This window comes from Panthera tigris, chromosome B2 (assembly GCF_018350195.1).
Source record: "Panthera tigris isolate Pti1 chromosome B2, P.tigris_Pti1_mat1.1, whole genome shotgun sequence".
Classification (NCBI taxonomy): domain Eukaryota; kingdom Metazoa; phylum Chordata; class Mammalia; order Carnivora; family Felidae; genus Panthera; species Panthera tigris.
The window spans coordinates 72650791-72663646 of record NC_056664.1 but is presented as its reverse complement, the minus strand read 5'-3'; the positions used below and the strand labels follow the sequence as shown (position 1 = coordinate 72663646).

At 36.4% G+C, this 12856-nt stretch overlaps 1 long non-coding RNA gene across 1 annotated transcript in view; it reads left to right on the top strand.

Moving 5' to 3' along the window:
* The window catches only part of LOC107180374, a 222344-nt gene that overhangs the window by 77434 nt on the left and 132054 nt on the right, over positions 1 to 12856 (top strand). The window contains exon 2 of the long non-coding RNA XR_001511137.2: positions 1692 to 1827. This is a non-coding gene — a long non-coding RNA (uncharacterized LOC107180374). The remainder of the gene's footprint in view (positions 1 to 1691; positions 1828 to 12856) is intronic.

The window sequence follows — 12856 nt, the reverse complement described above, 5'->3', positions numbered from 1 at the left end:
GGTTACTGGAGGGATTGTGGGAGGGGGGATGGGCTAAATGGGTAAGGGGCATTATGGAATCTACTCGTGAAATCATTGTTGCACTATATGCTAACTAATTTGGATGTAAACTTTAAAAAATAAAAAATAAAAAAAAAACAAATAAACTAAAAGTTGAAACAAAAAATTCATTTAACTAAACAATGTTAGAATTTGAAGAGAACTTTGATATTCTCTATTAAAACCTATTCATAATACAGACAAGAAATATAACATATGAGGTCCAAGCAGGATTAGAAACCATGAACTCCTCAAATTTTTGTCTTCTCGTGCTTCTTCCATCACATCAAATCTCATCTTCATGTTCAGTGAGCAGTAAAAGGATTTACATGACCAAAATACAAGGGGCATGCGGGAGATAGTAAGGCTAGAAAGGCAGGTGGTATAAAGTTGTCTATCCTTCAGTAAAGTAATAGGCTGAATAGTTGGGACTTTATTCATTGTGTAAGAGGGATTCTCTGGAAATAGTATGGCAGCTATATCAGAGAACTATCAGGAAGCCCATAGGACAACCTTACATCTGCATGTTTATGCTCTGCCCATAAAGCTCAGATAACAATTTGCCACCCATCTCACACACTATATGAGTAAATTCATCTTCTTCATAGTGCCCGGGTACCATGGCTATGAGAAGACCGCAAGAGGTATATACAGGGAAATCACACTCTCTAGAAGTAAATAGTATGATGTAACTGGAGAAGAAAAGGACACAACATTATGCAAGCCTGTTTCTTTCTCCACTTAGTTCTCTTATGAAGACTGAGGTTCCTCCTCCTAAAACCCAGTACTCCTTGAAAAATGTGGTCAAAAGCCACAATTTCTGAAACAGTGTGGGAGCTAGCAGAGCTGCAACCATTCGTAACCTCTGGCAGGTCTTTTAGCTTGAATTTATTCATATACAGAAAGAGAAGAATATTAATTGCCTATATTAGTATTGTGGGTGCGCTTGGGTGGCTTATCGTTTGAGCATCTGACTTCGGCTCAGGTCATGATCTCATGGTTCATGAGTTCAAGCCCCACAACGGGCATGCTGCTCTCAGTACAGAGTCCACTTAGGATCTTCTGTCCCCCTCTCACTCTATCCCTTCCCAACTCGTGCTCTCTCTCTCTCTGTATATATATATCTATATCGATATCGATATCGATATAGATATATAGTGGACCTCAGAAGGTGGTTGTGAAGTACCAATGGGACAATGTATGTGGAAGCACCTAGCCTGATTAGATTCACGACTTTCATTTTTTAATAAATCTTAAATTGGACGGGTCATTTTATTCTGAGAACTATGATGCAAATATCTGTTTAAGGGTCAACCATAGGTCAAATAAATAGAAAATCTTAAAAATCACTTCACCTAATCTAATATTTTATCATAAAATATTTAAACTAAAAAAAAATCAATTTGCTCTTTAAGAAAGTGATAGTGCAAGGAAGTGTTTAATATGGAAGAGCTCTTCATTGTGTTGTAATTCTTTCTCATCTCAGAACCTTAAATATATTACCAAGGAATTACAAAAAGATTACGTGGGACTTCTGGTTAGGATATAGAAAGTCACAGGAAATCATTGCTTTCATCCTAACAACCAGAAGAAGCTGGATAACCTTCAAAACCACAGAAGTCTTTTTTTTTTTTTTTTTTATGATCCTTCAGAGAGCTGAAGATGCAGTGAAACCTAAATAAACTAATTTCCAGAAAGATGACAAGCCCTTCACAAGAGAGAAGAGTTCCACAGCTGTTTGCATTTCAGGCCAAGGAGCAGAAGAGGAGGTACCTACCATAAAAGCAGGTAAGGAGAAACCAGCTAAACTTTTAATGAACTTTTAATGGCTGTGCGTAGGCTGGCATGAGAGATTAGACTTCCAAAGAGCCTAAAAACCACAGAGCAAACCTGCAACCACCCACCAACTATTTCCCACTAGTCTTCACCTTGTGCTTGAAACTACTATGCCAAAAATCTGGGACGAGTCAGCAGAGCTGAGAGAGAGACTCTCTGAGGCACAGAGCCTCCTGTAAGTATAACACAGCACCCACTGGAGGGAAAGGGGACAATGTGCAGGAGAGCTGAGATGTGCAGGTCTCTCAGAAAACACACTGAGGCGGGAAGGAAGGAAAACCTTTGTGACATTCCATTTTTTCATAGCATGTAAAATAGCTGCCCTTGCAAGTCTGGGGAATAGGAAGAATAGAGTTGGAACCAGGGGTGACCCTGGATGTCAAAATCTTCTGCCCAGTTAATCAAAAAGTTGGCAGCTAAGCTATAAAGCAGAGGTATACTGTTCTTAGTACAAAGAGATGGTGGCTCAGTTCCAAAGACAAAGAAAACTCCTGAATTTAACCAGTGCTCAGATCCTAAGCCACGCTCAGAGGAAAATCTAGATCCTTCCTTAAAACATGTGAAGCCATTGACAAAAGTTGGCTCAGCCCAACTGTGTATCATACTGGTATAGTCTTTCACTCTAGAATCCAAATGAAAGAAGGGGGATAACCTTTTTTGGAAGTTAATATTACTTCAGGCTCTTCTATTCTTTTACACAAAATATCTTGCATACAATAAAAAATAGTGAGATATTAAAAAAGCAAGATAAGGAGTCCATGGTCAATAAAGAAAAAAAGTCAATAGAAATACACACAGAAATGGCCCAGATCAGACAGACACTTTAAAATAGCTAGGACAAAATTGCTGCAAAATATGTTGAAAAAGATATTGTAAAAGGCAATCTATTGTACTTGAATATGGTAAGTGTTATAATAGACATAAGCAATATCACAACATATATGAATAATTGAACTGATAAAGAAACAAAGGCAATATTTGATTGAAGAAGCACCATTTTAGTCATATCTCATACTGTGTTTAGAAACCAAAGAAACAGAGAACAGCACTTCAAGAAGATGGAATAGAGAGTACAGAGACAGGCAGTTATGAAGTGGTATTGTGTAAAGCAGTGAGAATTTCCAACTCAAAGGAAAAGACAATTCTAGGGGTGGGGGCTGGACAGCTTCATGGATGTGTAACCTGTATATTCACATAGAGTCCTATACACCAAAGAACGCTTGCTTGGGTTAATGCTTTGTGGTGACCAAATCGAAATTCTTAAATATTTACTTTATTTTATTTTATTTTATTATTTTAGAGAGAGAGAGAATGAGCATGATAGAGAGACAGAGAGGAAAAGAGAGAGAGAATCTTAGAACGCTCCACACTCAGTGTGGAGCCAGATGTGGCTCTATCCCATTACCCTGGTATCATGACCTAACCCAAAATCAAGAGTCAGTATGCTCAACTGATTGAGCCACCCATGTGCCCCAAACATTTTTTTTTAAATAATCTCTCCACCCAACATAGAGCTTGAACTCGCAACCCCGAGTTTAAGAGTCTCATACTCCACCAACTGAGCCAGCCAGGCTCAGTCTTAATTAAGAATTAAGAAATTCTTAGTCTTTGAAAATAGAACATCACATTTTATTTTGCATTGAGACCTGCAAGTTATGTAGCCAGTCCTGAGAGGAGGGGGCCTTCAGGAGAAGATAGTAAAGGGCTTTGAATATAGCATTGGACAAAGTAAAGTGATCACACATCACAGGCTCCCCAGAACAGGCCCAGTTTATACTTGTCTCATCCTAATTTTTCCTGTCACTTTATAGTGTTCTGATTTGAGCATACATTGTATGGCCATGCTGTGCTGCATGAAGGAACCTGGGAATATTTTTAAGCAGTGATGTGTTTTGAGTATATATGTTTTTCAAGTATACTTTATAGATTTCAGTGTGAAGAGCAAATTGAGTATGGGGGAAAAACCTCATTAGAGCAGTTAGGGAGCTTCTGTAAGCCACAAATAATGGTGACCTAAACCAAAGCAAGGGCTGAGGGGAAAGAAAGAAGTAGAAGATATCAGATTTGGTAAGTTTTTGGAAGTGAGCAGTAATGAAAAGAGAAGAATCAAGGATGACATCCAAGTTTCCAATTCGAAAGATCAATACAAAATGATGTTCTTATGCCAGGTTTGAAGGATAAAAGTACAAGTGATGATTAAACAAATGAGTATACTGGTCTGAAATTCAGACTAAAAGTCAAGACTGGAGGTATGGATTTGGCAAATGCATGAGGCCTATTTGTCCCCGGGTTTATTTGTGGCTATGGGTCCTGATCTTGTCAAACAGGAACTTGTTTATAAAGGGAATTACCCCCATTTCACATGACAGTGAAAAAAGTGGGGGGAGTCTTAAAATCTGTTTCAAACTCTCTCCAGTGTTGATGGCAAACGTAAGACATCATTTTCAAATGTAATCATTCGGTATTTCTACTATCTTGCTTTTTTCCTTCTTTCCATCTTCCTCTTTATTTTATTACAGAGGCATGTTATGTTGTCAATAAATATCTTGGCATGTTTTGGACTTTTTTCCCGCCTTTTTTTTCCCTGAGGTATGCTCCTTGCTGTTATTTTCTTATTTCTATTTTGATCTATAACCTACTGCTTTCATTTTAGGACAGTTCTTTGCCTTTAATTGTTTTCTTAGAATATTTTCTTATTTTTTCCTATTTAATTTATCAAAAAAATTTCCTTTTACTCATTTTAAAGAAAAAGAAAATGCTTTAAATGCTCCTTTAAATTTAAACTTCCAAGTTTAATTTTATTTTTTAATTCAAATTTTGTATTGAGATCATTGGATCTTCACATATAGTTATAAAAATAAATACAGAGATTTATCCAAGCTCAGATAGTTTCACTGGAGAATTTTACCAAACATTTAGAGAAAAATTAATAGAGGAGAGTTATGTCCATGGGATTAAGGGGATCTACAAAACAGCTAATGATGTTTAAATCAATCAACCAATCAATCAGTAAAAGAATGAATGCTTTCCTCCAAAGATCATTGGAGGTTGTCTGTTTTCACCACTTTCAATCAACATTGCACTGGAAATTCTACCCACTGCAAGTAAAAGAAATAAAAGTCCATACAGATTGTCTATGTGGAAAATCCCAAGGAATTTACAAGAAAAAAACCAAAACAAAACAAAACAAAACAAGAACTAATATATGAAGTCAGCAAGGTTCAATATTAGTTCTGGGAGGTTTTTTTTTTTTCTTCTTTTGAGGTTTAAAATTATAAATCCAATTTCTTAATTGATTATAATGCTATTTAAATTGCATATTTAGATTTAGATTTTATCTTGGTTGAGTTTTAGTAGTTTGTAATCTACATGGAATTGGTCAATTCCTTCTAAATTGTTGAATTTTTTAGTGTAAAGCTGTTCAGAGTATTTACTTATTATCTTTTTAATAGATGCTGAATCTGTAATGGTATACCGTATTTAATTTCTTACGTTAATAATTTGTGTCTTCCTTCTTTACTTTTACATGTCTTGCTAGCAGTTTTTCAATTTTATTGATTTTTTTCAAAGAATGCGTTTTTTTAGTTGCACTTCTCTATTATTCCCTGTTTCAACTTCATTGATGTATTATTCTCTTTTCCTTATTACCAGAGGAAGGAAATTATCAGAGGGAGGAAATCCTCTGATTGTTTTGAGTTTATTTTGCTTTTCTTTTTCTAATTTCTTGATACAGCAATTCAGATTATTTATTTGAAATCTCTCCTCATTTCTAATCTAAACATTTATTGCTATAAATTTCCCTTTCAGCACAGGTTTAGTGGTAAACCACATATGTCGATATGCTGTGTTTTCAGTTTCATTCTGCATATTTTTAAGCTTCCTCTGACCCATGGATTTTTAGGGGTGTTCCATGTGTTTAGAGATTTTCCTGTTGTCTGTTATTGATTTCTAGTTTCATTCTATTATGGCCAGAGAACATACTCTGTATTATTTCAATTATTTTAAATATGCTGAGCTTTTGGATATGGTCTGCCTTGATGAATGATCCATGGGCACGGAGTGTTTTCTGCTATTGCTAGGTGGGATATTCTCTACATATCCATTAGATCCTATTAGATAAGTATTTTGTACAGAACTTCTATATGCCTGTTTTCTATTAGTTCTATCAGTTGCTGAGAGGGGACATTGAAATCCCCAACTATAATTGTGGATTCATCTATTTCTCCTTCCAGCTCTATCAGTTTTCCCTCATGTATTTTGAAAGTCCATTGTTTGGTGCATACACATTTAGTGTCATTATATCTTTCTGATGGGTTAATCCGTTTATTGTTATGTCCCTCACTGTCTCTTAAAATTTTCTTTGCTATGAGATGTACGTTATCAGATAGTAATATAACCATACATGCTTTTACTTGCTTAATATTTCCATCAATGTTTTTTCATCTTTTTAATTTCAATATAGTTATGTCATTGGATTTGTACAGCATACAATACAGACAGGTCATAGTATGTACCCATTCTATTGACCTCAGTCCTTTGATTGGTGTATTTGAAATATTTACCTTTAATGTAATTATTCTTATTTTAGGGCTTAAAACTTCTGTTATTTATTTTGCATTTGTTTCTTTAAGTTTTCATTTTTCTGTTTCTCTTTTCTTATGTTCTGATAGATTACTTCAAACTAAAGAATACATCTTGATTTATATATAATGTTTTTGAGTGTGTCTCTGTACAGTTTCTGCAGTGATTGTTCTGGAAATGACAATGTATGCATGTGACTTATGCATGTATCAACATATGCATACATATGCATGTATCAATATTTACCACTTCAAGTAAAGTGTGAGCACCTTAACAATTTTGCTTGCTCATCTCACAGTATCTCTTGACAGAATGGGGAAGTCTCAGGAATAGCACGGAAGACAAGTGCTGCTCCTTTCTGCTTATTACTAACAGGACTTCCAATCCATCTCCTTGCTGGTCACGTCAGCCTCACCTGATGTTGTCAGACAGATTTGTGCTTGACCCGGTAGAAAAAGGAGTCTAGCTGGGCTGTCTTCTTTTGGCAGGTTGAGCATTGGGAAATGCAAGGTCTGGGCAGCAGAAGGGTAGAGAAGGGTGTCACCATCCTGTTCTTCTGGTCCTGGGATCCCAAGCCAGCTTACCTTCTGTAAGAGATTCAAGCAATCCAGGGACTGATCAAGAAAAAAGATATGACAGGATGGGCCGTAACACACAACAAACTTTATTGGTGCTTGGATAGCGTTGCAATGAGAAGGGAATTCCCTCACAGCTTATGGTGAAGATGCCACTAACTAGAAGGGGAGGAAGGCAAGGGAACTCCCAGGGAAGTAGGGGTATTAAAGAGGGTGCTTATATGTCTGGGTGATGTCACTCAGAAGCACTGTGGAAGTCTCTGGGTCAAACAGCACCAAAGAGCAGCAGCAACTTAGAGCCTTACAACCATAAGGCCCTATCTTGTCAGTAACTGCTTTGGGTGAGGTTTTGTAGGGCATGCAAAGTAGGCAAGCTCTAAATGGCTAAAAATTGTTTACTTGACCTATTTTTAAAATAATTGGATGTATAAAAACTTGAGTTTGGCACTGGCCAACTTTTGAGCTAACAAGTCTTAGCCTGCAGTGAAGAAACAGACAACCCAACCTTTGCCTCATTTATAGAACACCTCTTTCCCACCTTGCAGAGTATTCCTTTGGTTGCCTCTATCTCTCTCAGTTTTATTTAGGTATCATTCACATATCATGCAGTCAATCCACTTAAAATATACAATTCAGTATCTTTTAGTATATTCACAGAGTTGTTGCATCGATTACAACAATTTTAGAACATTTTCATTACTCCAAACAGAAACTCCAAGCTCATTAGCCATTCCCCACCAATCCCTTCCATTGACCTGCCAGCTTCCATCAACCACTAGTCTACTTCTGTACTTCCTATGCCTATGCTAGAAAATTCAGATAAACAGAATAATACAATATGTGATCCTTGGTGACTGACTCCTTTCACTTAGCATGTTTTCAAGGTTCATTCATACTGTAGCAGTACTAATTTTTTTTTATTTTCAGATAATATCCCATTGTATTCATAGATCATATTTTATTTATCCATTCATCATTTGATGGACACTGAAGTTTCTACTTTTCACTATTATGAATAATGCTGCTATGATATTTGTGTACAAGCTTTTGTGTGAACATACATTTTTTTCATTTCTTTGGATATATGCCTGGAAGTAGATTGCTGGTTTATATGGTAACTTATATTTAGTCATTTGTGGAAATGCCATATTAATTTTCTAAAAAGCTGCACCAATTTACATACTCACTACTACTGTAGTGAGAGTTACAATCTCTCCACATCCTTTGTTTTTTGTTTTTTTTTTTCCTTTTTGATTACAGCCATCCTACTGCATGTGAAGTGGTATCTCATTGTGGTTTTGATTTGCATTTCCCTAATGATTGGTGATGTTAGGCATCTTTTCATGTGCTTATTGACCATTTGCATATTTTTCTTGGAGAAATGTCTATTCAGATCCTTTGCCCATTTAAAACATTTTTTTTAATGTTTATTTTTTGAGAGAAAAATAGAGAGAGCAGGGGAGGAGAAGATAGAGAGGAAGACACAGAATCCAAAGCAGTCTCCAGGACCTGAGCTGAAGTCGGATACTTAACCGACTGAGCCACCCAGGTGCCCCAATCCTTTGCCTATTTTTTAATTGTATTTTTATTATTGAGGATTCTTTGCATATTCTGGATACAAGTCCCTTATGAAGATTTTCTACATATAAAACCATGTCATCGGCAAACAGAGGTATAGCTTACTTCTTTCTTTCCAACCTGGATAGCTTTTCTTTCTTTTCTTGATTACTGGCTAGAACCTCCAATACAATTCTAATTTCCTTACCCAAGTCCATTTATCATCAGAAATACACCCCATGGTGTTTCACATGGTGTCTTATTTCCTGTGCATCTTGTTTAAATGCTTAGTTAATTTTATACCTTGAGATATGCTAACTTTCATGGATAATAGAAAATGCAATTTACTAAACGAAAGCTATGTAATATCACTGTTTTAGTTCTGAATGAATGTTTCACAAACATTCTTAAATTGTTCAGTTTGTTCATTTTCTATTAAATTTGCCTTGGCAAAAGTCTCCATGTGCATGAATATTAATTTTTACCCAATTGAAGAGATTAGAACAGGCTAATAACATCACCTTTTAAAATCATTTGAGTTTCCCTAAAAATGTCCTCTGTAAAATAAGAATGCAGTGCACTTGAATTTCCACAATCATATTTTGAAAAGGTCATATACTATTATTGGTTATAAAATTGATGAAACCACTGAATTCTTTATTGTATTACAAAGAAAGAGAAAAAATAATTTTGCCATGGTCCATATATGTCTCTGTGATACATAGCTCCATACATGAACATACATATTTAAAGTTTATTGTGTACCTGCTATAACAACGTATGCAGTGAAGTGAAACATTCAAAAAGGTTAAAATACTCTGATTTTAAAGAATGAAGAATCCCTCCATGTTAAAGGAGATCAAAACATGAAAATTAAATATACCATGTGATCTTGGACTGGATCCAGAATCAGAAAAAAAGTATTTGCTATAAGTATCACTATTGGGACAATGTTAAATTTCATGATTTTGGGAATTCTATTATGGTTATAAAAGTGAATGCAGTCAGGGGTAAAGGGGCAGAAAATTTGCAGTTTTCTTTTAAGTGGTTCAAATAACAATAATGCTGATGATACTTCTATCTCTCTGTATGTAATTATCTCTGTCTATATATAATAATTATCTCTGTCTCTATATTTGTATATAGAAACACAGATATAGATATAATGTGTAGGTAGAAGAAACAGAAAAAAAAAATGAATGACATGGCAAATGTGACAAAATGCTAACAATCCATGAGGGTAAAGGACACACTGGAGTTCCTTGTCCTAATTCAACCTCCATAAATTTGAAATTATTTCAAAATCAAAAAGTTAATACATAAACTGTTTTTTTGCTGTCTTCAGGGAGTTTACAGTCCAGTTGGAGTTACAAGACCTACTATAAACATGAAGACTGTTCAAATTCAATTGGTTACAAGACAATACAAGAGATAATTTCACCAAATCAGTGACTGACATTAAGTCTCTACTACATGCCAGTCACTGTGCATGGCCTCAGACTGTGAGAATGAAAACACATAAACCTCTTCCTTTATTATCTTATAGCTCGGTAGGAGAGAGAGAGACTCCCAAACAAATATTTCTACCTGGGAGAAGAAATGTACTACTAGAAGTATCTGTATGCTCCAAAGGAAGAACCAGTTCTATCCAGGGGTGCTGTGGAAGCTTGAGGAAGAGGTGAATTATGTGCTGGCTCTGAAGGGAGTGGCAGTATCAGAATGGGCCTGCAGCGCTGCCCGTACAAGGAGGCAGTTGCCCTGTGCCCCAGCTGTTGACCTCAAAATTCACCACTCATCATGTTTCCAGAGGCCAAGCACCCGCAGTGCTTGTACAGAAGGGAAACTCTGTACAGAAGGGAAACTGAGGGTGACTTTGGCCAAGGAGCCCCAGAAGACCTTACCAAGACTTTCATAGGCTGCCAGGCATCCAGGGTGCTTCCACCCAAATTTCCTTCCTTTCCCCAGACTTGTGCTGGAGTCTGATGAGGCTCCCAGCTTTGCCCGACCCCCTTCCTTATTTCCTTTTTCTCAGACATTTTCTTTAATGCAAATTTAAAATTTTAATTTATTTATTTATTCTTGAGAGAGAGAGAGAGAGAGAGAGAGAGAGAGAACATGTGAGCTGGGGAAGGGCAGACAGAAAGGGAGAGAGAGAGAATCCCAAGCAGGCTTTGCACTGTTGGCACAGAGCTTGACGTGGGACTCACACCCACAAACTATGAGATCATGACTTAAGCCAAAATCAAGAGTCGATGCTTAACCGACTGAGCCACCCAGGTGCCCCCCTTCAATGCAAATTTAATAGCATCCTGGTCTCTGATTCTGGGAAAATTAACTTTGGTGGATAGGAGTCTTATGAAGTCAGCAACTAGGATAAAAGATGTTTCAATAGGTGGCAGAACATCATGCCGATGTTCTTCTGGCTGCTGTATGCACACCAGGGGGGAGAAAAGGAATCTTGCTATTCTTAAGAGCTGATATGAAGAGGACACATTTTCCACCTCTTGTGAACTTCAGATTATCCCCCTTTCCTCCTCATTTGGGAGCCCTCATCTTTTGGCAAACCATTTCTCTCACCACTCTGAATCTAAGCTTTTGACTAAAAAAGGAAGGGAGAGTTCTAGAAAATAAATGTTGGTTTTTCCTAGAGGATATGCAAAGATGACAATTACACTGTCATTCTCTGGAGTCTCCTATAGTAGCAACTACACAGCAAAATATACCAATAACTTCCACTGCCATAGAGGTTTGGGGGGAAGTTTGTGTACTTCTGACTTTAGACCTTCACTCGTCATTGACCAAGGCATAGAATCAGCCTTCTCTATGAATTCCTTTGGCTGAACAGTCAGGGCTTCTTTTATGTCCACTTCTTGGATGGGTTATGAAATTTCACAGCTAGTCTGTGATATGTCTTAGACAAACCTAAGGTCATTTTGAATCAATTTCTGAGACTATTTATTTCTCATCCTGGATTTGAACTTACATATATTTTTCCTATTGGTTATGTTTTCGTTACATTTACTGGAAATTTTTCTGAATTTTTTCCCTTTTATTTTATCATGTTTCTTGGTATCTAGAAGGTTTTTGATAAATTATTCTTTTCATTTATTTTATTTAAAAATAAATGCCTAAGGGCACCTGGGTGACTCAGCTGAGCGTCAGACTTTGGCTCAGGTCATGATCTCATGATTTGTAGGTTCGAGCCCTGCGTTGGCTCTATGCTGACAGCTCAGAGCCTGGAGCTGTTTCAGATTCTGTCTCCCTCCCTCTCCGCCCCTCCCTGACCCATGCTCTCTCTCTCTCTCTCTCTCTCTCTCTCTCTCTCAAAAAAATAAATATTAAAAAAATTTTTTTAAATGTGTGAGCCTAAATCACAGCCTGATAATCTTAATAGCTTTGTATTATACATTTCAGTCCACACAAATTTTAAAATATAAATTATAAAGTAAGGCTCTGTTTTCCTCCCATATAATAATCACTTTCCCAGTACCCTTTAATAAATAATTTTTCCCCACCAATCTATGATCTCACCCTTATTATACATGAAAGTAGTATCTATGATAGGTGATTTTCTGATCTATTTATTCTGATAATCTTACCTAGCCATCAGTTCGCCTGCCAAAATTGTATTGTTTTGATTATCATGGATTGTATTGTACTTTGATATCTGGTAAGAACAGGGCACATTAGTTATTTTTATTTTTCAAAAAATTCTTCATTGTTCAAAACCTGCCCTCCTTTCCTGAATTTGAATTGAAATTTCTTGAAGCCCATAAATGACTTTGGAAAGAATTGACATCTTTACATTGACTAAGTTTTCCTGTCAAAAAATATAAAAATATCTTTATGAGCTTATCAGCAAAAGGTGATACTTTTTTTATACATTTCAGTTTGGGTCAAGAGTAATGTTAAGTATTTTATGGGGCACCTGGATGGCACAGTCAGTTAAGTGTCCAACTCTTGAGTTTGAGCCTCACATTGGGCTCTGCACTGACAGTGCAGAGCCTGCTTGGGATTCTCTTTCTCCCTCTCTCTGCTTGTGCATGTGCTCACTCTCTCTCTCTCTCTCTCTCTCAAAATAAGTAAATAAACATTTTAAAAAAGAGTAATGTCAAGTGATTTATATTTTTGTTGTTTCTGCATAAATGATAATCCCCTATTACATATTTACCTAGATATTGCTGATAGAGAAGAGATTTTTTTTCTAATCTTCTCATTTGACTGAACTCTTGTATTTGATTGAATATTTTGACTTGTTTCTCTCAGGT